At 37.0% G+C, this 25,537-nt stretch overlaps 1 protein-coding gene across 3 annotated transcripts in view; it reads right to left on the bottom strand.

Moving 5' to 3' along the window:
- The window catches only part of LOC110677878, a 219,135-nt gene extending 193,805 nt beyond the window's left edge, over positions 1-25,330 (bottom strand). The window contains exons 1-2 of one of the 3 annotated variants that reach the window (XM_021849618.1): positions 25,217-25,330; positions 7,557-7,781 (exon numbers count right to left, since the gene is read on the bottom strand). The gene's annotated coding sequence lies outside the window, so the exon portion shown is untranslated. Of the gene's footprint in view, positions 1-7,556; positions 7,782-8,059; positions 8,528-25,216 lie in introns of those variants that run through there. The other 2 variants (XM_021849619.1, XM_021849620.1) reach the window with 2 other exon arrangements.
- Between the last annotated feature and the right edge of the window lie 207 nt (positions 25,331-25,537).

Below are 25,537 nucleotides of genomic sequence, written 5' to 3'. Positions count from 1 at the left end.
TTGAACCGCCCTAATGTGCCTGCATGGATGCGGAAAGGGAGAGCTTCGGGAGACGCGTCCACACGAGGAGAACATATTTCTGGTTGACCTTATTTTCTGAGTTGTGTTTTTATAATCGCTTTTCAGGTGAATATGTTGCGTCCCTACCCTCAGCATCTTTCCATCCGACGACGACGACGAGAACGACGACGCAGGCCGAGCCGAGCGTGACACTTGTGTCCCCGTCCCATTCCAGTTGGCTGTGAAGGGCATGCGATATTTCTATTGGTTTCGTAATATATCATGAATACAAAATTTCGAGGAATTTTCCATATTAATCTAATCAATACTGAATTTTCAAAATACATCGAATTGAAACATTGACAATTCAGCTTTTCATGTTGCAATAAGGCAATCTGAAGTTGAATAACCTTTCTCTTTCCGCACCCGCGTATAATGCATTGTTATCACACGGAAACCGTTTCCAAATGAAAACAACAACCAAAAAATCACAGTTATCTTTATTGCTGGAAAGTAAAAGACAGAGAGCCTTACAGTATAAGAGTATTTCAAGTTTAATACTCAAGCATAAATCTTTTAGCATGGTTTTTAGATAATATAAAATTTGATTGGAACGATCGAACAAGCGTGAAGTTTTTACCGTTGTGTTACTTTAACCCGAATGCCACATTTCCGAATGACCCATTTCCCCGAAAAGCTCAAACTTGCAAGGCAGGATTTACAAATGTGTGGGGCCTGTTGCCACTATCTTGTGAGGCTTTTTCTCGTAACAGTAGTTTATGCTACAAGTTGCAGAATGATGATTTTTACAGCACGAGTTGTACATTTATCCAACAAGGCTTGCCGAGTTGGATAATTATGACGAGTGCTGTAAAAATCGAGTTCTGCGTCAAAGTGCGTACAATATGTATTGCAATTTCGTAGAAGAACACCTGCGGACATCAGAAATAACATCGCATGTATTCATAAATTGTGAAATTTCTGAAAATTGCTGTAACGAGTCATACCTCAACTCAAAATAGTTGTGAATGGAAAATCGTTGCGTAATAATCATTACGCAACTGATTTAAGTTGTGTTATGACTGTTGCCACACTGCATAATTCAACAGGCACTGTGCTGGACGTCAAGCCCTTTCATGACGCATTGGCGTGATGAACAACAGCCTATTACGATGAGAAATTGCACAAAAGTATATCGCATACCCTTACCCGCGCTGAAGTCGGAATAGTGTTGCAACAAACAACAAAATACGGGACACATCAGCATTGCTGGCTGCTGCGGTAGGATAGAATGGATACACACACCACATGTGTCGCTGCAGTTGGTGAAATGGAACGCTAAAATGCAAAAACCTGTTTTCGGGCTGCCGACGTTCGTTGGTCAAAGAAAAAGCTTCGACGGGGATCACTTTTCACGATCTCGAATCAGTCCGGGAAACGACGGCAAACCAGCATGATGCGGGCTGGTTGCCTAAAATGTGCACGATAGTGCAGAGTAGAATGTTGCCCCGGCCTTATTTGGGCGGAAACTTTCAAATGCGTGCGCGGTGACTGAAGCTGGTGGTAGTTGTGGTTTTAATGCGATTGCTGATTGTTTAAAATGCGATCGGCGGCGATGGCAGCTTAAAAAAAACAAAATCAATGGATTCAATTCCGCGGTTGGCGGAACGTTTCCAGGAAGTGGGAAATCAAGAAACAGTTCGACAAATTTCTGTCGGAAAAACCTTGGTGGTGGCATATATTATTTATTTATTTATTTATTTATTTTTACAAAAATTTTGAAGGTGGTAGCACATGTGAGTCATTGGAAGTTTAGGTTTCTAAAATTCAAAGCAAAAGAGGCCAAAGCAAGCTTGACTCAATGTGTCTATAAAACCAAAAACATCAAACATTATTTGCCTTGTGATACTTGCCTCTCCACCGAAGGACAAAGACTATCTATCATCAGTACTAGATTTGAAAAAAATGATATTTTTTGCCTAAAAATTCGAGAATGAAAAATTTCTTTTCAGTGCAACAAAAACTTTTCAGTACTATCTTTCTACTATTGATCCCTTTACGATCCTTGTTTGGACCCGTGCCTTCGATTTTTCGTTGCAACTACAAACAAAAGGAAGGGTGAATCTTTGAATTCACAACTTCCTTCTAGAAAAATGGGGTTTAAAACTGTCACTAAACGTGGCAAGAATGGAAGAAAGGACGTTTATCCGGAATGCGCGCTTTCTTCCAAGGGTTAAATGGTTCATGTTGATAATTGCATCGAAATGAGCGATCAGTTCGATGCTTTAGATAAACTTTCGGATCATCAAATCGAAACAGTCTCTAGCCCAGGCTCTTTGTTTCAAGTGAGGAAACAAAGAGTGCCGCCTATCGTGGTCAGTTGTTCCAAATTTTGGGAATTTAGGCAGGAGATCTTGAACTGCATTAGGGGAATCAAGGTTTTCTTCCAAACTGCAAAGAAAAGAGACTGTCGCGTTTTGCCGGAAACTCTTAAAGATCGCGAACTTCTTCTCAAGCATCTTGAAGAGAAGAAGCACATGTTTTTACTTACGACGACAAAACTGAACGTTTGTTCAAAGTCGTCTTGAAAGGTCTGCTCTCAAGTGACTATAAGTCACCTGAAGAGATAAAAAATGGAATAAATTTACTTGGATTTTCTCCAGTCCAAGTAAGCATTATGAAAAAGAGAACCCAATCCGGCATTGTTCGGAAAGCGCTTTCTCAAGAATATTATTTAGTTCACTTTAACAAAAAAGATCTAAATAATATTGAAGCTTTTGAAAAAGCAAGTCTTATGTTCGATACCCGTGTGGCATGGGATCATTTCCAGAAGCCTGGAGGAAATTTCCAGAACCCCAATCAGTTCCGTCGGTGCCAAATGTTAGGTCATGGAACAAAGAATTGCCGTATGGATGCTAAATGCATGATTTGCGGAGGATCTTCTCACGCTAAGGACGTCTTTCCAAAGAAGGAAGATACCGATAAGTTCATATGCGCAAATTGCGGGGACAATCATAAGTCAAAATTTTAGGCTTGCCCTTCGCGTAGGCGAGTCATCGAGGCTCGTGCCAGGCAGATGAACGGTGGTGTCCGTTACGATAACGGTCATTTCTGGAATTTCCCTGGTGGAGTTTCGAACAATGCTCATTTTTCAATTAACGATCACTTGATTAAGAATCACACCCATCAGGTAGATTATAATCATGCTCATTCACAAACTCATTTTAATCCGTCGGCTAGCCGTTCGAATTTTTTAATTTAGAATTTATCTACCCAAGGAAAATTCTTTGCCGGTATCGTAGCAGGTAATTTTAACTTCTCCCCTTTTCATACTACGAGTACTCGTTCTAATTGTATCAAATCAAATGAAAAAATAACCCTGCCGCCACAGGAAACTTCTACTCCGCCTCTTCGTCTACCGGAAGATCATCAGATAGTATCCACTTCAAGTGATATGTCTCCCTCTGATATTATTTTTCTAACTGAACAATTAAATCTAATGATTGATGCAATGTTCAAAGCCACCACTATGACTGAAGCAATCCAAATTGGTGTGAAATTTACTAATCAAACTGTTACTGGATTGCGTTTGTTTAATGGATCCAAATAATAATTTAATTATTTTAAATTGGAATGCTCGTTCTTTGAATGGTAAAGAGGACGAGCTGTTTGATTTTCTTACAGCTAATAACGTGCATATAGCAGTTATTACTGAAACTTATTCAAAACCTGGATCCAAACTAAAAAAGATCCTAACTTTTTTGTTTATCGTAATGATCGACTTGATGGGGCATGTGGGGGAGTTGGTAAATATACTTTCATAGCTGCCTTTTTGCCTTTTCAATGCTCTGGTCAGCAAGTTAATTTGCTCCAAATTGACTCGCAATAAGTCAATTTTTTTTTTTGTCATTGGTGACTTCAATGCCAAACATCGTTCATGGAATAATTCACAAAGTAATTCCAACGACAGAATTTTATTTGATGAGTGCTCTTCAGGATATTTCTCAACTCAATACCTTGATAGCCCTACGTGTTTTTCCTCTTCTAGAAATCCTTCTACGATTGATTTGGTCTTAACCGAGTCTAGTCATCTTTGTAGCCAACTGATTACTCATGCTAGCGAGGAACCAAAAATTTTGAAAATAAAATTTCTCAATTGGTCCCTGGCTCTAAGCCCTTTTGGAAATTATCTCAAAAACTTGCTATGCAGTTTGAAAGCGTGCACAATTTTAATTTAGGACTTACTAGTCCAATTGAAAATCAAGTAACTCAGAACTTCGAAAATATTCTCAATCAAGAGAACGTTTTCGAAAATTACTGGGAGACTGATTTGGAAGAAGTGAGAACTACCTACTATTAAAAAAAAAAATAAAAATATGAAGGCTCTTGGCGATGATGGAATTTCCTACATCCTCATCAAGAAAATTCCAGAAAGAAGCTTATCATTCTTAGTTGATATATTCAACAAATGTTTTCAATCGGCATATTTACTGACAAATGGAAAAATTCTAAGGATGTACGTACCAATTTTAAAAGCAGACTAAAATCCTGCAGAAGCTTCTAGCTATCGTCCAATCAGTTTGCTTTCCTCTATCAGTAAACTTTTTGAATAGGTTATTTTTAACAGAATTATGGTTCACATCAACGAAAATTCTTTATTTTTTTGCCAATGAACAGTTCGGATTCCGACATGGACATTCGATCACGCACCAACTTTTACGTGTAACAAATTTTATATGTTTCAACAAATCTGAAGGCAATTCTAGTGGCCTTGCTCTTCTAGACATAGACAAAGCATTTAACAGTGTTTGGCATGCAGGCTTAAAAGCTCTTTATTTGAAACCTTCAAGAAGATATGTTGTAACGATGAGAGGAGTACCAATATATTAGACAGATGAAATTAAGTATCTAGGGCTCAAGCTAGATAAAATTAAATTTTCAAAAATCACATTGTATCCACTTATTCATAGAAAATCACAACTTTATCTCAAGAACATGCTTTCGATCTCAAACAAATTTTCAGGCCAGCCATGTTGCTGCAGAGGATTCAATTTTGAAAATGATTCTGAAGCTATCTCCCCGGCATAGTAACAATAATTCTTAGTAACTAATATCCAATGTTTGAACATTGGAACCAATGTCAAATGATATTATTTATAATTTTAGACAAAAATCGTCCCAATCTTCTATTGCCACGATAAATGTGTTAAGCTAGGTTAAGTTAGTTAGGTTAAGTTAATTTAAAGCGTTTTTTCTCTTATAAGCAGGTAAAATCAACTCACCTGTAAAAGTTCTGAACTGCTAGGGCTAATGAAACACTCATTCTAGAGTAGACCTGTTCATATTTGAAAAAAAGTCTGGAAATCTTCCGGTCAAGCAGTATTCCGAATTCTCATGCTAAGAACAATGTCTGGTCAAATTTTCAGCTCATTTGATAGAGATTTCACTATGCTTCAAGTTGAAAATGTGTTTTTATGCTCATTTTGAGGTTTGAAAAAGCATAACTCAATACTCATATATCAAAATCACTTGCTATTACCAATAATTGAGAGCTAATTTATTCTGTTAAAGTTTGTCGAACACGCCAATAAGATTAAATTAAGTTTAACATGGGGCCCAGATAGCCGTAGCAGTAAACGCGCAGCTATTCAGCATGACCATGCTGAGGGTCGTGGGTTCGAATCCCACTGGTCGAGGATCTTTTCGTAAAGGAAATTTTCTCGATTCCCAGGGCATAGAGTATCTTCGTACCTGCCACACGATATACACATGCAAAAATGGTCAATCGGCAAAGAAAGCTCTCAGTTAATAACTGTGTAAGTGCTCATAAGAACACTAATCTGAGAAGCAGGCTTTGTCCCAGTTTGGACGTAACGCCAGAAAGAAGAAGAAGTTTAAACATCGTTTGATCGACATTTGTTCTCCATAGCACCCAGAAATCACGGTTTTCTGAACATGTATGCTCTAAAAACACACATTGGCATTATTTTTCCAGGCCCTAGTCAACGGGAAACAAACATAATAAATCTATGAAATCATTAACCATTAACAGCATACATGTTGCTTTAGGAAATAAATTACAAAAAATGTCCAAAGATCGAACAACCCATCCCAACCTGATGATAGTTAAATCGTGCATGACACATGTACCGTCGAATGAATGAATTGAACAAGTTAGCATTTCCAAGTAATGATTGTTTTGATCATTTTTCACTGACTATTCAGAACGATTTGAAAACAATCATTATCATCGACTGTGAAAAAGCAGTGCTAACGTGTTCATTTTTTACATTCCTTAAAGCTCACGGTTGTGTTCTTGACTCACCCACAGGGGGTTTACGAATATGCTTCCTAATTACCTATTTTTTACAATTTATCTTCGTAAGAAAAAAGGTATCTTTAAACGGGATTGAGTTTTGGAAATACGTAGTCATCATGTTCTGGAAATTCAAAATCCAAAAGATTCATACAGGTATGTTTTTCAGAGAGAACACTCAATAAAAATAGTAATTTTTAAGAACCTTGAAGCACAAACCTCAACCAAACTATGTTTAAACTTGCTCCAATCATAAAACCGTGTTCGACAAAAGTTTATAGAATTAAATAAACTACTAAAAAGAAGTATTTTCAGTAAGTTTTAATGTTCCGTTCAGTAGTTATGAATTTTCAAAGCTTGTAAATAGTCCAAAAACACATAATTGATTTGAAGCACATCAAATTTTTCTCAAAATTGACTGAAATTTTGACCAGAAGTTCATTTTGACATGAAAAATCGAAATGTTGGTTGACTGAGGACATTTGAATAGGTCTATTCTAGAGTGTTCATATGATTCTTCGAAATGATATAAACCATTTGCTTTCCATTGAATTACGAACGGAATTACTGCTTATGGCTTTCAGCAAAGCCATTATCCACCGCAGCAGTTCATTATATAATTTTTTCCAAAATCATGCAACATCAAATGTCAACAATGGGCATGAATCAGGAATAAATAAATACCTTAACAACCTGTTAATGACTCCTACACATCAGCTCACAAATGCTACCGCAATGACAGAACAAAATATTTTTCACATTCTCACCCTTCCCGTATCTCATTACCGGACAAACAAAAGAATTTCATTACCGCGCGCCGCTAATAATTCCCAACAACAATAAATAACGAAACCCTACCGAATGCACTTTCATTCTACTGGCATCGCGATGATTACTCGCTACATATCGCTCTTCCCCATACCAATCCATCCCGAGTGGGAATGCATGACAAGTATCAATCTGTGGCATACCATATTTTGGAATATTGTTTGGTGGACCAGAAATTGATTACGCCACAACAATAACACGATAGTTTGATATTATTGTGGTATCAAAAATATTGTTTAAAACACTCAAATCCACCTCAGTGCAACACCAGATCCAATTTTCAATTTGGTGTTCTTAGAATAGTTTTCGTGCTTTACCTCCTATGCAGTGCTTTTCAATACCTTATTCAGGTAGCAAGTATTAGAAATTTGGTATTTGGCAGCAATTTTCTCCTGCTCGGGACGTTACTCACCTGGTAGTCACTTTTCAGTGGATTCCACAGGGGGTTTTCCGAAGTGATTGATAATGGTTCTCGTACTCAACAGCTTCCACTAAGTTTCCACAATCCTTTTCACGTTCTCCACCTTAACAATTCTTCAATCTTCTCCTCACTAATACTTCTTCCGCAGGTTCTCACTCGTTGTGTAATGTATCAATTATCCGTATATTCAATTCCCAGACGTGATTTCCACACAAACTAGAACGATTAATTAACGATCTTCACTCTTCAATCTCTGCCCAACGCTCCCCGAACAGGTTGCCGAAGGGGTTTGCCTCACCGAGCTCGCCCTAATCAAAATTCACCATCCCACCGATTAAGGGGCTTGGAAGAATGAAGAGAGTGAACAAAATCTCCCATTGACCTTGTTTTCCGTAGATTGTGGCGCTGGAATCTTAAACAACAGCAATTTCAACGACACACTCCTCTCGCTCAGACCCTCAACTCACGAAACTCGACTCCCCCCAAACACAAACCTACTTCACTCGCTCGCGGGGTCTTCTGGGTCGGCTGCTTCTTCTGGGGGTCTTCTATTCTTCTCTTGGGCAACCTCTCACACTCCACCAATTTATCACTGATCCGTTAAATCTTCACTTAATCACACTTTTTTCCTTCTTTTGGTGCTGCCTCTCGGTTCTTCTGACTCAGCTGATTTTCTCTCGCTCTTGTAGTAACCTTTTCGCGGGTAGGGAGCGCAGTCAAACACTCGTCCCAATGGCGGCGGGAATTGCGCCCCAGCAAGTCAGAAAAGGCAGAGGAAAAAAAAGCTCACACGTACCAACACCTCACAATTGATGTCACACGGCACAGCCGGAGATGGTTTCGTTTCATTCATCCAACGCGAAGAGACACACCAATTTGGACAGCAGATGAATCGCGGAGGCTTCACTATCGCTCACCTGGATCTTCGCTTCTAGCAAGGGGAGAGGAGGTATCAAAAATTTAGCAACAGGGACACGAATAAAAAAAAACTGGTGCTCCAACTCGCCACACATGAAGCCATTCTAGCATAGATGACAAGACTCCGATCGTGAGGGTATGCGATATGGATTTTTGTCATGCCGATATGAAAAAAAAAACGATATACGGAAATTATACCCAGGTAACCATGAAGCTTATGTCGATCTCAATCCCTTTTTTACAGCTTCTTCTTATTCTTTTTAGCGTTACGTTCCATATGGTTAACAGCATGCTTCTCAGCCTAGTGTCCTTAAGAGCACTTCCACAGTTATTAACTGCTACCGCTATGGCTACCTGTGCCCCATACGGCTTATACAGTGCTATTTAACGATTTATTGGTATTGTAACCCTCATTAATAAGATTTGGGTCCAGTTGACGCATTACTGGCTACATTGATAGTATTTATAATGACGAGTAGAAATAAAACATAAAATGCTCCGTAAAACTTGATACGACATCCAAAACTTCGCATTTTTTTAAAATAGAAACGAAGTTTTGATTTTGTTTAATGGAAAATCTTGGATACAATTTTTAGATTCCATATATTCAACAATAACTCCCTTGCGGTATTACATGGGTCGAAACACACTCATAGAAAGCTGGTAGCAGGTTTCTTTTAGAGACTTGGTCACTATTTCAATACAAGTCTGTAAAATTCTTTATTTTTTACACCTTTATTTGCAGCATCATTTTCTCCACAATGAAAAAATATTCACAGCGCGATAACTTCATTGTTTTTCAATGTTGTTTTGCACCATTTCTCCACAAATTCTCTAAATTCTCTTCTACTTTTAGAATTTGTGTCAATTTTAATTAATGGTTTTCTGGATTCAAAAACATTCAGAAATTGCTTGGAGGACCGACTCGTTATTTCTTATACTAAGGAGTTTTTATCGTGTTCGGTTATTCACTTTTCGATACAATACCTACTTTAATGAGAGTTTGTTGTGGAAAATGAAGCGATTTGGTGCACCCGTTTTTGAAATATGAGCGCTTGTGCTACCCCTCTGGCCGTAAGAGGATCTTGAAAACTTCGAAACACATCATATCGTTATTTTAAGATTTCTTAGAGGCAACTCAACCGATTTGTATTATTTACTCAGAGAAGCTCCTTATTACCTAACACCCATATTTTATTTATCTGATTAATTGATTGAAAGCAAATTGGCTGCCAAAGAAATTTTATATGGGGAATGTCGGTCCCCGAAGCACCATCGGAATATCTTCAAAAGCAGATGACCAAGGATCAATATCTCCGCTAATTATAAAAAAAACAAGATTTTTTGGAACTTTTGGGAAAAATGGTGCAAGAATGTGGTGCGAAACAAAAAAAGCAGTAATTTGAATGATATTTAGCAGTGAAAAAACGAAGTTGTTGGAAGAGGGAACGACAAATCGAAATGAAAATGTTTTGTAAAACACGATACAAAATCCAATTATTGATTTGTTATAGGGTAAATTACCGTTTTGTCTCAAATTCCGAACAGACTCATATTCCGAACACTCGGTTTTTGTAAGGCGACTTGGTTGAAATGTTTCGCTGAAATATGTCAACAAATTCTCAGGAAATGGCAGTCATTTGCAATTCAATTTTTACGTCTTCTAATCAATTTTATACCTCGGGAGTAGTGATGATTCTCTAGCTCGAGACCACATAAACTAGCTCAGATAAATTTATTTGCGAAATTATTCATTTGAATACGATTTATTCGTGCTGTTCGGAATTTGAATCAAGGTGTTCGGAATATGAGACAGAATGAACGCAGTGTTCGGCATTTGAGTCAAAATGTTGTTCCATACTTTTACGTACAAACAATACTAAACAAGTTCAATGAACATTTTTATCAGTACACCCAACAGCTAACGGTTAGACTTTGCGAAGAAATTAAAATTTTCGCGAATATCAGCTAATTTATGCCTATCAGATGCTTTTGAAGTCACTGTTGGCCTTAAGTGTTCGGAATATGAGTCAAAACGGTATGTATTTCATATTATCCCGTAATATTACTTATATGCACAATGTCTATCTGCACACTCACAAAAAATCCAGTAATTTAACGTCTTTTGTATGTGCATATAAGAAACAAGTCGAATGACGTAGATTAGTACCACATCTCAAATACCATAGCGTCTTGAGGAAATACCTATCATAGTGACATCGTTTTCGTGTCCTTTAGCATGTAAAATTACATTTTTTGTTCGATGCATTCTTCATCGCATTCTTCTGTGAATCACGTAAATAAAAATGTTAATGATAAAATGACACAAAACTATGTTGCTGAAAATTAACAATACATTATAATTAAATGTAATTTTACATGTTAAAGGACACAAAAACGGTGTCACTATGATCGAAATTTTCCTATTCAGACGTATGGTATTGGAAAAGTGCCACATATTTTCATCAATTGTTTTACCCTATATGGGAAAACAATTTTTTGGTTTATTCTATTCAACTTAAACTCCCTTTCGGAATTGCATGGGTTGAATCGGAAACACTCCTATTTATGGCTGGTAGCAGTTCTCTTTTGGAAGACTTGGTTTCTATTTCAAGTGACTATTCCACGGGTTTTTAGGCATGTCGTCGCAGATTCCTCGAAGAAAAGCTTAAGGAATTCTTCGAAGTTTTTTTTTATTCCTTAATAATTTCAGGAACTCATACAGGGATTTTTCCTGAATATTGTTAGATATTTCTCCATCAGTTCTCCCAGAAATTCTTCCAGTTATTTGTCATGGAATGCTTAGAGGAATTTCCCCAGAATTTGTTCCAGCAAATCTTTCAGCACTCCAGCGCTACTATCTCCAGTAACTTCCACAGAGATTACTGAAGTTTTTTTTAGAAACTATCACAGGATTTCCTCTATAAGATATTCCAAATTTCTATAAAATCCTCAAATGTTCTCCAATTTTTTATTCATTCTAACAGGCATTTCTTAATGAATTCTTCCAAAAATTCATTCACGTTTTCCTTATTTCTTATTTCTTCGACGGATATTTCGAGGACACCCTTTGAAAACACTTTAAAGAATTTCTCAATATATTCAAACTGGGATACCTCATAACGTTCCTTAAAAACATATTTCTAGAAATCTCTTCAACATTTCATCCAAAGGATTATTTCTATTGCTCTGCCAAACATTTGTTTAGTTATTTGGAGATACTACCATAAATTATCTAAGGCTTCACATCAGTTCATAATACGGCAATTATTCCAGTAATTCCTTCCACCATTCTAACACGTTCCGTCCGATATTCTTAAAAGAATTTCTTCAGAAAATGTTGGAAAATGTGATCAATATATTTGGCTTTTTTTTTATTTTCTTTTTCAACCAGTTTTTTATAAATTCTTAGCATTTTTTTCTAGGAAATCTCCTCAGATTTTATTAAGAGTCTTAATATTTCTCGCTAAAATCTTTGTAAGAATCCATCAAGGGTTATTTTGTTACTCATTTTTAATCAGAGGTAAGATAAGATTTCTTTCTGAAATTACATTCAGAAGGTTTTCTCCTAGAAAGAATCTATGGATCTCACCAGGAGGCCTAGGTGACATCCATAGATTTTTTCTGGTGAATATATCAAAAAATCTCTGAGGTAAATCCTGAAGGAATCCTTGAAGAAATTCGTGATTGGAATCTTGAACAACTCCTGAAGGTCAATCTTTCAGGAAATCCCTGGAGGCATCTATGGAGAAAATATAAGTTGAATTCTGAAAGATGTTCCAAACAGGAAGAATTCCTAGAATATTCGATGGAAGAACCATTGGAGAACGAAAAAACAAAATTATTGAAAGAACTTCTTGTGAAGTCCGTAAAAAAAAACTGAACTCCTGAAGCAATCATTGTAGATAATTTCTAAAGACAATTTTGGGCAAATTCCTGACATAATTTCCAATTTAATTCCTAGATAAAACCATGAAAAGTACATATAGCCCTTCTACGCCTACTTGTCCCATGTTCTATGTAAACCTTATGGATCGCGGGACAACTATGCGTAGAACGGCAGAATACAGCAGTAGCTATTGTCGTAATTTCAAGAGGAAAATCCAAAACAGGATTCAGAAATATTCTTGAAGAAATATCTGGTCAAATTCTATGAGGAGTCAAGGTTTTACCGTCTGGCTCCTTTAAGGTTTATTTATGTTTTCTTTGTCCCTATTTGGTCTCTCTTAAAATCCTGTTAGGCCTTATCAACATTTTTCCAGTAATTTTTCAACTAAAATCTCCATGAATTAATATAACGTTCATGTCACGCTGCACACGAGTTTTTATACAATAATTATTTCAGTAATTCATTTAATAATTTAGATAATCATTGAATCACATAATTCATCAGTGATCATCTAAAGTTTTTCAAGGGGTTGTGCTACTTATCCCCGAATGTCGGTTCCCTGAATGCATTTTTTTCGAATTCCAGCTCTCCGAATAGGGTTGGGTAACAAAACGTAGAATGCCAAAAGGTCGAAAGGACAAATCGTCGAAGGGACGCAACGTCGAAAAGCGAGAATTGGAAGATAAAAAAAAAACTTGGAAGGATGATTATTTTCCGAAAGAATAAATAACTCACTAAGTGCCAAACGCACATTCCATTGAGCACGTTGTGAATAAATTAACCTGGAAAACAATTTTAAAAAGCTGTTGAAATTTCATACTTTCGACGTTTTGCCTTTTTAATGTTTTATCCCTTTCGACGTTTTGGGATTCGACGTTTTGGCATTCGACGTTTTGTCTTTCGACATGTTGGCTCTAAACCAGAGAATTGGAAGAAAACGAAAGTTTATTTGAAGAATAATTCTCTTTTGAAAGAATAAAAAATTCGCTACGTGTCAAAGATGTGTAAAAAATCTGAAAAAATCAAAATCGCTTTTGAAGTTTTGTTGCTTTTGACGTTTTGTCCTTTTGACATTTTGGGATTCGACGTTTTGGCATTCGACGTTTTGTCTTTCGACATTTTGTCTCTAACCAACCAAGGTGTCAAAACGTCCGAAATCCAAAACGTCGAAAGGACTAAACGTCGAAGGCACAAAACGTGGCCCTAAACTCTTAATTTGTGCAGTAAAAAAACTCATACCATTTTGATCACACACTTTGACGTTACAGCAAATGTCATACTTGTTCCTTTTGTTAAATCAAACATTTTTGCCATATTTGGGAATATTGCTCTAAATCGTATCGTTTCAAAAACAGTTTTACAAAACGCTGTGAATTTTTAACTACACAAATTTCAAGTTTTTTCCTTGTTTCAGTAAAAATTTCAGCCCAATCGGAGCTCTAGGAGCCAAGATCCAAGTCACCAAACTTAGTCGTTTTGTATGGAAAACGTTAGGTCTTATTTTTACCGGTCACTGTAGGTCGAAAATTAGTGCTCTTCCGCTATTTGTCGGTATGTCACTAACTCTTAACGAAATAACTGGTTAGATTCTATGAGGAATTAAACTCTTGTCGTCTAGCTTTCTTGGTCCCTGTTTGGTGATTTTTAATATCTCTTTAGATCCTGTGACTTTTGATCTCTCTTTGGTCTCTTTTCTGTGTGAAGGCATCAAAAGCTCCTATCTTCGAGACATTCAGTCGCTACCAGTCCTGCATACATCTACAATATTTTTATGTTCTATAGGCTGGTTATGAAATGAATGCATTTTTCAGAGGGGTTCTCAGGATTAGCTAAATAAACGCATAAAAAAATATAAATAAGAAAAAAAAAACAGTTCAAAAGTGACAAATTATTGCAAAACATTTATAGCTTCCAAATGGTTCTTAAAAGACACCCAATAAGATTTTAGAGTTTTCCAAAGGATTTCTAAAAGATATTCAAGGCATTCAAAAACATTACCAAAGATTTCCAAAATGCTCCAGAATATCTAGAAGGTGCACAGAGGTTCCCAGGGTTACCCAAGAGATTATTAGATGTTCTCAGGGATTCCTGAAAGCTTCCCAGACTCCTTCCTTCAAAGCCCTTAAATCAACTTTGAAACAGCAACCACGAATAACTCCTTTCGATGTTCAGAGCTGTTGCCACTTTGAAAAGTGAAACCCCTAAGTTTCCATTCTAAAATACGCCGACTTTTAGGGTATGCCTGGAAACACTTTAGAAACCATTATGCCTTTGGAATTTCTGAGAAATTTACATACCATGTCTAGGAACCTAGTAAACTTCTAGGGCAACGTCTATTTATTACGTAACGCTAAAATTGGAAATTTTCGACCCTTTTCCTCCCACGTAACGCTTTTTGTATGGGAATTTCCAAAATGTTATACCCCCTTCCCAATTCGAGCGTTACGTGATTTGCCAACGGCGCTTAGTAGCCTTTTGGTATCCCCTGGTAAATTCTTTTAAATACTATAGGAACCTTCTTAACCCTCCACTCGACGCCTAGGGTTCTTTGGGAAATTTCTTAAATATCCCTGGAAACTTCTGTGGATTCTGTTCCTGAAGTGATACGTCCAGAAAATCTCTTACGTACTCCAGAAAAACCCTTAAAGGCCACTGACAACCTTTAGAAAGCACTTAGAACTATAAATTTCTTAAGAACTTTCACTAGGAACCCATTATAAACTCCTGAATTCTTTTTTGGAAACACCTTGAAAAGATTCGGAAACCGAATAGGATTCTTTGGAGTCGTAGACATCCTTCGAAAGCACTCTGAGAAACAAAAATCACACGAGCTTTGAAAGTCAACTCACGTAATTTTTAATATTTTGGATTTCTGAAATTCCAAATCAAACATAGAGTAAAGTGGGGCAAAAGGTCGAGTGGGGTAAGAGTTTCTTTTTAATATTTCTAACTCATTTTAAAACAAATCTTATAAATGTCATGGTGGTTCGAATGCTATTCAAGTAACCGGTGGGGCAAAAGTTCGAATAAGACAATCAATTTTGAAACTGTTATAACTAAAAATGGGTAAATATTTTGACACAAGTTTGTTCAGCAAAATTATAGCCAATATGTTGAAGGTTCACTGTATGGTATTTGTTTTGTTTTAACTGCTATTGTTTTCCTGGAAACTTTGATTATACCACTAAGGTCGAACTTTTGCCCCACCTTACTCTACTCCACAGACACATGTTAACATTACAAACTTTGTTCAAAAATGTATGGCATTAAGAACAGTTTAAACATAGTTTTGAGAAAACAAAAAGGGGGTGATAGGGGAGAGGAATTACCAAAAAAAATATTGGTGGGTTTGCAAAAAAAATGATTTAAATGAATTAAACAAAAGAAGATTTTTTTTTTAAATTGAATATTTTGTGAGGATTTTAGCTTAATTGCCTCCGTTTTATTTCCTATGTTACCGTCAAACTCTTTCAAAAATCGCGTCATTGCATTCCGTGATATTTCGTTTTAACGGTATTTGACGAAACAAAATCGTAATATCGCATACCCTTCCGACGACGAACTCGGACTCCCCTTCCAGGACGGAACGATAGGTTATTTGTGTTCGCAAATGTTGAAAGATCCACCGTGCAGAATGCTATATCATTAGAGCTTGTAATTGCCGGAATTTGTCGGGCTGGGCTAGTGCCAACGTTTTATTTTTTTGTCATTTTCAACACCAAATGGCCAACATTGAGAGCCAAGGAGGAAGAAGCCTTAGATTAGCTCCGGCACTCACACGAATTTCACCTTTTTTTCGCGTGGATAGTCATTCAGTCAGTTTCAGTACTTAGATGGGTTGGGCGGAATGCAAAGAGAGCTACAATAATCTACTGGATGTCGGCGGCGGCGGCGGTTGTCGATTGGGCTAATGGATGGAACAGAAGGAGCCGTATCGGACCGGGAAAAAGTTGAATGCCATAGTGTGGTTTTGTGTGATGCAGAGGAGATTGCTGTTTCAAGTCATTTGCCGATTGCTAAAGCGGTCTTTAATCACAACTTGGGACTGGTGAGAGGGAAACGAATAGATACACAATTGATGTATACTATTCAAAGTGGGATGGAACTTTTTTGATGGGAGGATTTTGGGTGTCATCCGATGGAAAAGAATGGTCAATTTTGAACCCGGAAGTGCTTTTATCGGCTTTGAACTGATCCAATGACAAGAGAAGTTATTTTTATGCTCAAGAAAGTTGTTTAAAAGAAAGCAACGAACTAGTTCAATATCACTTCCAATTAGAAATAGTTTTTGGGAAGAAATATATCTGAAGAGATTCATGGAACAATTCTTTGCTGCGGTTCATGGACAAACTCTTCCAGAAATATCTGAAGATAGCGTGCCTTACTTTGAAAGGCTGATAGCTGACACTTAATTCAAGTATTAAAAAATGTCCACCGAATTCTACAAGTTCACCGTAAATGTTTCGTAAGAGACATATCAAGTCACAAATGTAAAGTAAAGCTTCAATTACACGTCCAATACGCGCATGAAAACGTGCGCAAAGCGATGAACCCTTTTTTTAAATTACACAATGAACGTTCAGCAAAACTAAACATCTCGCAGCAAAAAACGAACTCCGAGAGGTTGTCTAAACTTGTTTACCACAAGCCTCAGGTACCACTTAATCCACCTATCACTGTTCTAATGTTCTCTTGATTTGAATGTAGCGAAGCAAACCACTCATCTGATGATATAAATTTCAATTGCCTCAATTTCGCGTTCAATGCCAGCCAGCAGTCGGAAGGGAAGCAACCGCAAATCATGCCATTTATGTATGCATCAGAAATTCTGGACCTTCATGCCGCCACCGCCGATCGACACGCCGAGGCACGACTGCTTTCGCTGCACATTCCGCCTGGATCCATGGTTCTTTGCGTGGAGGAGCATAAATAACGTCCGTCTCTCCCCATCATACATAACAGTTTATTGCACACACACTCAGGCTTCAGACCAAAAATTAGCACACCGCCACACACCGCACACAAGCCTTTCCCGGGGTTCTGCAGATAATTCGCATAATAATTTCGCTGCATCTCTTATGCTTACGTCGCCGCCGCCGACACCGTTGCCGCTGCAGTCGACCGGCAACGTTCCGTATTGCCGCCAGTAGAAATATGCTCTTGCACCGCCACACACACGCACGCTACCGGTCGCGAATCCCGAGCAGAAGGAACTGCTCGAAAATGGGTATCTTGGAGTAACATTGTCATACTGGGCTGGAAACAAAATTTAGCTAGACAAAACCTTTCGGGTTGATGTCTTTGAAGATTTATCTTAGGATTCTCTTGTTTAAAAAAAAGGTTAAGGTTAGTTAGATATATCACCGCATAGGCATCGCAGCAAACTTTTATATTTCGCTCCTAAGAGAGAGTCTTCATTAGCCGAGCGGTTAAAGTCCGCGGCTACAAAGCAAAGTCATGTTGAAGGTGCCTGTATTTAAGGTGATTATAAAACGAAGCCAAACTTTGAATTTTCAAGTGCACAAGACGAGAGTATCTGACAACAGTTCGCGTTCAAAACCAATCAAATTTCATGCTTGCTAATGGTGACCCATTGGATTTTCAACGCGGAGCGCTGTTTGGTTCTCAAGTCTTGTGCTCTTGAAAATTCGAGATGTGGCTTCGTTCTATAATCACCTTAATTCCCGGTCAGTCCGGGATCTTTTCGTAATGGAAAGTTCCTTGACTTCCCAGGGCATAGACTATCATCGTACTTGCCACACGATATACGAATGCGAAAATGGCAACTTTGGCAAAGAAAGCTTTCAGTTAATCACTGTGGAATTGCTCATTGAACACTAAGCTGAGAGGCAGGATCTATCCCAGTGAGAACGTAATGCCAAGAAAAAGAAGAGAAGAAGCTTTCGAGTCTTCAGCAAAATTGAGGAACGTAAAAAAAAATACAACAATTTGTCAAAGACACCAAAGTTCTCAGACTCCAAATAACAAAATGATGACAAAAAAAAAACAAAACACTAGAATTTAAAGTTATTTGTACTATTTAAGTCAAAATCGAAAAGGTTTTGCTCTAAACACCATGAATCATTTAAATTCGATAATTTTCGTATGCTACTTAAAATAATTTACTCAAAAAATGTCAAGTTTTTGCAATAACTCATCAATGTCCTGAGAGATTTTATATTTCACCTACCATTTTCTGGTTACATAATTTGATAGGATAGATGTATTAATCTTCGCCATGCTTTAGTTTTCGCCCCCTTCATACAAATTTAGACTTTTTTGTATGAAGGGGCGAAAATTAGTGCAAATTTCTTGGGTGGCGAAGATTAGATCTTCACCCTATACCATGCACCCCCGCTAATTTGAACAATACCTCATGCAAGCCATCGGGGTTTATTTTTAATTTGAACTTCGAGGTAACTGAAAATTGGCTGGTTTGTTATGATTTTGCGACCTGTTTCACTATGTTCCATTCCACTCCATTGGATTCCATGAGCAAAATAACGATTGGACCATTATTAATTTTAAAAATGTGCAAATTAGCGGGGGTCAAATTAAAAAACTGTTCAGATTAAAAGCGGTCAAACCAACGGGAGTACCTGATATCTGAATTCAAAATAATTAACTTCTTGATATGATAAAAAACGCTCTGGTAAAACTTCTAATTCTTCTGAATTTAAGGACACACAAGGGTAGCTTAATGCTTCTAATCATCTCTGTATGCCATAAAACTCAATTATGTGAAAGTTTATTTAAGAGTGAATCTTGGCTGGTTGTCTTAAAAATAGGAACTTTAGGAATCATGCCTAAAATGAGAGACCATTCAGGAAATAAAAAGTTTTGGTCCCTTGAAACCAAGAAAACTCAAGGATTTAGCAGATGAAAAAAAACTCATACCGAATGTCAAAAAAAAAATGAGATGGAAAATTGGATCGAAAACAAGGGTGTGTGCTTCCATTTTACATTTGGAGAATTTAGTGGATACAATATTAGTAATGCCCGTCAATCGTTCTGATATGTTTAACTGCTCCACGTCAATCACTCCAGCAAGAAAAAAATCATTCAGTTTATTACTTTTCTCAAATATCAGATTCTTCCACTGCCTTATGTTATGCCAATTTGAAGCTGTGGAAAACTTAATGTCAAATTTAATAGGACGATTGAATCAAAAAATCATCTTTTTGACGTCAAAAAAATATACAGTGTATAGAGCTTTGATGTAATTTTGCATTTTCTCAAAGAATAAGGCGATTTTCATTTCGCCCTGTGTATTTATTATGTTTCTGATCCCCTATGGCTCATATTACTTTATACATTTATTCCTTTTTTTAATGGAATCTTATCAGAAATGTATTATACATTATTCCAAATTTTTTTCTACCTTTTACTACCGTAAGATAGTAATATTATTGCCTCAAGTAATTTCGTTCAAGATACCTTAAAGTATTAACCTGTTTTTTTAAAGGATAACTTCAGAAACAAAAATTCTTCAAATTTTTTGTTTAGGATCTTTTGAAAGAGTAACTTTTCCATGATGCCTCCTATATCTAAGAATATTGTCCAAAGCTTTCGTGCATCTTATGATAATTATTGCCTTATTTATGTGGCTTTTTGTCCTTGACGAGATTGTTACAGATTTCAACCAGATTTTTTTCTAAGGCTAACTTCAGATACTCTTTAGATTTACCAAATGGTTCCTTTCAGAAATTCTTTGACAAATGTGGATGCCAGATAGATTTTCTGAAATAATCTCTAAATAAGTTCTCGAAGGAACCGTATTAAAATTGCTGAAAGGATAGCTGGAAAATAAACATTGGAGTTACTGGAGAAGTTCTTAGAAAAATCCTGAGAAAATGTTGAAAAAAGTAGTATTAATCTTGAAGGTTTTTCCTGGAAGAAGTCCTAAAGGAATCATAAAAAGACCTACTTGAGAAGCTTACTGGAGAGTTCGTGGGAAAAATTATTGAAAATATTTCTGGAAGGAAACTAAGACTGTCTCCAGTAAATTTTTCAAAATAATTCCTGTGAAAACTACTGGAAGTAGAAATTTAGATTTAGATAAGCTAGAAACAATAAAAAAAACAAACAAACAAGATCCAAAAGAAACCAACAATAGACGAAAAATGTCCAAACAGGAACCAAGAAAGTAGAAAAAAAAAACAATCAGAAATTTTCTCAAAGATTTATCAGGAATTTCACTAAAACTATTTCCAAGAGTTTTATTTGAATTTATTTGTATATTGCAAGTATTTGGTCGTTCTTGTTTCACTATACATATATGTTTAGCCATAATTTTCTCCAGGAACTTTATCAGAAATTGATTCAGATTTTATTCCGAAGTTTGTTAATGATTCTTTTCAGGCCACCGAGAATTTCGTTCAAGATACCTTAAAAATTTAACCCGCATTTTCAAGAATATTCCCAGAAATTACTTCTGGGATACTACCAGAAGTAAGTACAATGTTTTTTTTTTCAGAATTCTCTTAAAATTTATCCAGTAGTTCATCCATTGATTTCTATCCATAGGATTTCCTCCAAAATTTTAGTCCAGGACATCTTCAAATACTATTTTTATCAGAGATGCCTCCAGTTCCTACTCCAAAATTGTCGTTCTTATTATTTTTGTTGCTCTAGATAAATGGCTTTACACCCTAGGCAAACTCTACCGCAATGAAAGTTCTAGATTTTTTGAAGTTTCAGACATCACGCAAACATCACGAAATCGTCAGAAGCACCACGCTGCTGTTGTGTACAACAAGCGAGATTTTTCCACCTGTTTTGTACAAAATACAACAGCACGACTACTGAAGTGTTAAGATCTCAACCAGCTGTTTCTCTAACAATATCTTCAGAAATCATTCCGGAGAATAGCGTTAGCGTTAGCGTTAGCGTAGTTACGGTATACTTCGTAGATTGGATACTAGCAACATTCATGTTTCTTTTTAATAATCTCATCCTGACTACTTTCAAGAACAAGGCAGGGGAGTATACCTTGTTCAAATCATAAACAAGAATACTAAAAGCATGAATATCGCTATTCCCGGCCACGCCCATCTTTACCGTAACTTGGGATAGGGGAAGGAAATGTTGATGTAGCACTTACTTAATGAGAGGCCACCGACTCAGCGACACCCTCATAAGTGCTACGGAGTTGGAGGTTGGGGAAGGTATATTGTCAGGATTCGCCTGGAAAGCTGGCGATAGACCATAAATATTTGTTGTTTAAGCGTTTTCAAATTAATCTTTTGAATGCCGGCAATCAAAAGAGAAAACAATAGCTTATTTATAGTATAAATAGTATTTCGCGAAATGCTTGTCGATTGTGTAGTAATATTTTTGCTCAATAACCAGTAAAAAGCAAAACCGATCCCTCCAGGGTCATCGGATTGTATAAAATAACGATACACGTAAAAAAAAAAAAAAAAAATCACGCCTATTGAAAAACTGAACTGTGTTCATTGAAAAACTGTACTGGGTGGTACTGTATTTTTAGATAATCCAAAAACGAAAGGAAGCGCGTTCGAGCTAAACACCCTAGGATAACACAGTCGGTATTTCTGCTCAAAATTATACGAAAAGCAGAATCGATCCCTCCAGGGTCATCGAACGGTTAAAACGGTAATCATTCCGGAGAATTCTTCTGAAACTCTTCGAGGAGTTGAGAATTGATCAATGTTTTTCTTCGAGAATATCTAAAGAGAATTTATTAGAAACTATTGGAAAAATGTCTGAAAAAAGTGAGGAAAATTCTTAAAAAAAAAACTACAGCAATCTCTGATGAAACTACTGTAGAACTGTAGTACTCTGGAAGAACTCCTAGACTTCTGAGAAAGTCTTGGCGAATTTTCAAGATAATATATTCAATCGAATCCATGGACAATGTTCAGCAAGATTTTTGGGGGCAATTCTTTGAAATGGAATGCCTGAAGAAATTTATGTATTTACGATCTGTGGATTCACTGGATTATTTACTGCAGTATTTGCTGGTTAGAGATCTCAAACTGTGTTAAGATTCCGAGAAATGTTTGGTTGAACTGCAGAAGTAATCTTTGGATGCTGGAAAAATTTGTAGAGACAATTTTGGGAGGTCTCAATAAGGAATCCCTAGTGTTGCATTCTTCTAGAAATTTTCTTAATTCTTTTTAATGAATTTTCTGGAATAATCTCTGAGAAAAAAAATGGATGAAATCTTGATGAAATCCACATGAAAATGGCTACAAAGATAACCGGAAAATAGGAGTAAGAACTACTTGTGGGATTTCCTGGGATAACTTCTTTGAAAAATCGAAAACTGCGGAATTATTCTTCGATGATTTTCCGGGAAGAAGTCCTGCATTAATATTGGAAAGATCTACTCGTGGAATTACTTAAAACTGCAATGATACAATTATTAGAATAATCTGTGGAGAAATTCTTAGATTGTCTCTTGCAAATTTGCAAGAATAATTCCTGTGAAAAGTACTGAAAGTAGTTGCGTTAGATTTCCATAAGAAAGCTCTCGAACTCTAAAGTAATTTCTGGGAGAATTCATAGCAAAGCCCTAGAAGAATTTCTGGAGGGATGCGAGAAGAAGTCTTTGAAAGTATTGCATAAGAAATCTCTTGAAAAATCACTACACAAAATGCTCAAGCTGTTCATTGAAAAATAAAAAAACTAGAAAGAGATCGTTAAAGAACCTGTGGACAGTTTAATTTAACAGGGCAAGATTCTCACAAAATCATTAGCAGAATTTCTTAGAATACTCAGAATCAATTTCTACAAAATTCTGGGCAGAATTTCTGCTTGATATTGAGTGGATTTCTGGTCCAATTTTCAACAGGATTTATGTATAATCCTAGACAGATATCTCACAGATTCAAGAAAATGATTTCAGGATGAAGAATCTGAGGGTATCTTAGCATCCATTTGGGATTTCGCAAAATGTTACGCAGCTTTCTCATATGACCCTAGGCAGGATTTTCTAATCATGGTAAGTAGGGTTGTGATAAAATTATTTGTAGGATTCTTATAACATCTTTGGCATTATTACAAAATTTTAGCAGGATATTCAACAATTCCTGTGCTGAATTCTGACGTAATCTTGAGCACAACTTCTTTGCAAGGTCAATAAGTAATACTGAGAGAGATTTTTATTGAATCCTTACTTTGATACACAAAATCGATTATCTTGTCAACTTTTTCAAAGATATATTGGTTTTGCTTATTCATTTTACCAAAAATGTTTGGCGCGCCGTGTAATATTGCTTCTAGAATTTGAATGTTCAAAAAGGTTGGTCAGGCCTGGTTTAACTATATTCTCTAGATATTTTCACTAGGATTCATTGCAAGCAGATAGAAGGAAAACATAACTTTAGATATTATTTTGGTTAAAAAAGAGACTATGGATGGTATCATTAAAACAGAAACATTTTAGAGACTATAATTAAAATAGTAACCGATTCCCCTAAGACAGATATGCTACAATCCATGAAATAGCCGTCATTATATGCTGTAGAATATTTCGGCCCTGCAGTCCTCATAATCATATAACAAGTGCGTTGTTCCTATGTTCGACATTTAACCCTCAAAGCCCCGGGGCGGACGTTTTATTTTAAATCTTTTTTTGCTAATGGAAATAAGTGTTCGCTATTCACATTTTTTACTTCAACAACGAAACCAAAATCTCATCCCATAGATCATAGTGAAAACCGCATGCCACTAAACTTATTTATTTCTGAGCACCAGTCTATTGAAAATAAAAGGTCTGTCCCGGGGCTTTTAAGGTTAACCATCTTCAAAGGGATAGGATTTTGAAAAACTCTTGAGCACCACGATAACTTTTTTGATTTTGTCTTATACAGTACAAAAATCTGAAATTCTAGTATTCTCACCATCACATTGTTGTTTAAAGTCCTAGGACATTGGTGTCGTCGTATTATTACGTTTGTAAAGTTTGCATCGCCGCGCCACATATGCGGTGAAATTTCCAACTAACTTCCACTATCGACGAATTAAAGATCAAATACGATGAAGATATGGCACCAACTGGAACAAATCGCCCCCTTAGTGCTACAATTTGGAGTGGACAACATTGAAAATTAGACAGTTTCTGAAGGTGGTGGTTTTTCGCAGAAAATATGCTGGACACATATATTATTACTAGTTTGCTTTAAATCACAAGAGTAGGAACTTTGGATATGTTGCATAGCAAATTATGGCAAATGTTTTGACATATTGATCTCAAAAATCGAAATTTTGAGTCATCTAGTTGTAGCATCAAGGGAACGAAATATACTCCTAAAACGTTAGAGGTTTTGTCTGACTAAATTCTGTCAATGACCCAGTATATGCAGGACTATAGTGCCAAACATCAGACACCTCCGAAGATCACGAAACAAAAATTATCGATGTTGAATGTCGTCCCAATAAACATTGTCATCTATTAGCAGTTTCCTTCGGTCCAACCGCGGCACCCCGAACGTCTTTTAGTCTCCCCGTCGTCGATTGATCCCACTAGTTTCCAGAGCACATCAAACACGCCATCGGCGGCGCACACTTCTTCTTCCTTGCTTCCTTCCTGATCATTTCCTTCCCAACTTGGCTTAACACCGAAGAAAAGCACGCACCAGAAACCCGAACAGCCTCAATCCGGAGCGTTTCTGCAATGCACCGAATTGCACACGGTAAATTCCCAAGTTTACAGCAGCCACGTTCAAAATTCACTTCTCCATGGATTGCAGACTTCGATCAACAGCAGCAAACACTCAATCGGAAACACATTCCACCCGTCAGTTACGGAATGCTACGAATCTATCACAACGTCACCACCGTTTGATACCCCTAATAGGATAAACACCAAACTTGCCTTCAAAAACAACTTTAAAAACAAAACAACAAAATCTCGAACGCGAGAGAACGACTGTATAACAAGCTTTCCGAACGAGCAAACGAAAGTCACTGAACGGTACAGGGCGCCGCGTGGTTCGCCGATCTCCAATCCGAATCTGCGTCGTGGGGCTCCAATTGGGTGGCTTGACTTGGCTACTGCCGTCGTCGTTACGGTACTCACCACGCCACAGCGACAGGAGAGTGAGGAGCGCGCGATCGCCGAGCAAACACGTGCTCTCAGGGTACTCATGCTCCCGAAAGCGTGTATTGAAGTGATCGTTATTCGCCAGGCGTCTGT

This window comes from Aedes aegypti, chromosome 3 (assembly GCF_002204515.2).
Source record: "Aedes aegypti strain LVP_AGWG chromosome 3, AaegL5.0 Primary Assembly, whole genome shotgun sequence".
Taxonomy (NCBI): Eukaryota; Metazoa; Arthropoda; class Insecta; order Diptera; family Culicidae; genus Aedes; species Aedes aegypti.
This window is presented reverse-complemented; position numbering and strand designations above follow the sequence as displayed.